The sequence below is a fragment of the Octodon degus genome, unplaced genomic scaffold, assembly GCF_000260255.1.
Source record: "Octodon degus isolate 3935 unplaced genomic scaffold, OctDeg1.0 scaffold00279, whole genome shotgun sequence".
Classification (NCBI taxonomy): Eukaryota; Metazoa; Chordata; class Mammalia; order Rodentia; family Octodontidae; genus Octodon; species Octodon degus.
Window position 1 is genome coordinate 679,131 of NW_004524855.1, and position 2,248 is coordinate 681,378.

Genomic DNA, 2,248 nt, shown 5'->3' on the forward strand with positions numbered 1-2,248 from the left:
TGCCCACTGATTTAAATCAATATTTGACTCTGCTACAACAATCTCTTTATTGGCAAATAGCATTTGCAGGTACTATGGAGCAAATTTGCAATCATTTTCTCAGTGGTTCTATCTTTCAATTTTTTTCTCAATCATTCATATAGTGTTCCAAAAATCGCTAACTTTGGACCTACTTCTGATATAGTAGTCTATTTTACTGATGGTTCACCAAAGGACAAGGCTGCCATCTGGAATAAGAATTATCAACAGATAATAGAAACTCTAGGATTTTCTGCACAAAAGTTTGAAGTTACTGCTGTTTTATTTGTTGTAATACAATTTAACTCTAAACCTATTAACATAATTAATGATTCAGTCTACACAGTCTACCTTGCTCAGAGACTCAAGAGCACCACCCTATGGCTGACATTAGATCTGCTCCTATTTAATTTGTTTCTCAGGTTACAAAAGACAACTCATAAGTGAACAACAGCCTTTTATACTGGTCATATCAGGACTCATTCTAACTTACCTGGGTTTTTAACATACAGGAATCAGCAAGCTGATTCACTGTGTTTACTATTCCATTTGATGCAGATAAATAATCTCATTCATACCATCATCAAAATAGTAAGGCTTTAACCAAAGAATTTTTTTTTTTTTTTTTTTTGGAACCAGGGATTGAACTCAGGCCCTTGCGCTTGCCAGGGAAGTGCTTATTCCACTGAACCATCTCCCCGGCCCCAAGAATTTCAATTATCCAGGTCTCAAGCAAGACAAATTGTCCTGTCCTATCAAACTTGTCAAAAGTTCCCTAGGCCTGTACCACAAGAGGTAGTAACCCCAGAGGCTTAAAATGTAATAATAGTTGGCAAGTGGATGTTACACATTTTTCTTCTTTTGGCAAACTGCAATATATTCGTGCATCTATTGATACATATTCTTATTTCATTCATGCAACTTACCACACAGGAGAAAAACGTAGTCATGTTCAATAGTGTCAGTGTTTACTTCTCCTCCTCCTCCTCCTCTTCCTCCTCTTCCTCCTCTTCCTCCTCCTCCTCCTCCTCCTCCTCCTCCTCCTCCTCCTCCTCCTCCTCCTCCTCCTCCTCTTCCTCCTCTTCCTCCTCCTCCTCCTCCTCCTCCTCCTCCTCCTCCTCCTCCTCTTCTTCTTCTTCTTCTTCTTCTTCTTCTTCTTCTTCTTCTTCTTCTTCTTCTTCTTCTTCTTCTTCTTCTTCTTCTTTCTTCTTCTTTCTTCTTCTTCATCTTTTTGAGACAGGGTCTCACTATGCAGTTCAGGCTGGCATTGAGCTCACTTGGTAGCCAAGGCTGGTCTTTAACTTGCAATGATCCCCCTGCTTCAGCCTCCCAAGCGCTAGGATTTTAGGCACGTGACACCGTGCCCAACTTGTCAGCATTTTCTGTGATATTCTGGCGCTGTACAGGTGGATGATGGGCCTTCATATATTAGGAAACCATTACAATCATTTTTTTAACTGTGGCACATTAAACACATCAAAGGAATCCCTCACAACCCCAAGACCAAACAATTATAGAAAAAGCACATCTATTTCTTAAAACTCAACTAAAAAAACAGGAAGAATACAATTAGCCCCATATGCACAGTTAGATTTAGTTATTTTTACTCTAAATTGTAAAAATCCAGATGCAGACAATAAACTGACTCCTGCAGAACTTCCTTGGTCAGCATCCTCTGATGATACCCAGCATACGGCTTGAGAGCTTTGGAAGGACTTTGACGCAGGGAAATAGGAAGGACCAGTTCAGCTAAAAACTTGGGGAAGAGATTATGCTTAAATTCTAACAGGGGATGGATCCACAAGGTGGCCACCATCCAGGAATGCGTGACGCTGGCAGGAGACATGACCAACACGGAGACAGTGCTGCATGGTGGCTCTTCCAACCCAAGGCCTGCAGAGAATGACTCATCCTACGAGGCTGATCCCCAGGGACCTGCCAGTCAGCTTGGAAATCTAACACCAACCCTGAACATCTGTTGATTGTCCTACTGGCTCTTCTGACAATCTCCTGCACATGTAAAACACCCTGTTCCAAGAGTAGAATATTGGACTTACATTCCTAATCTGCCATCACTTGGGTAGATTCTCCATCTGAGGTTTATCATAAATCAGATTGACTGGGTTTAAATCAGATAAAAGGTTTTTATTTTTTCCAAGTTCTTCTTATAAGAGATTTCTGCTAATTGACCTATAAGAAAGTTCTGATTATTTTTTTCATAATTACAAAT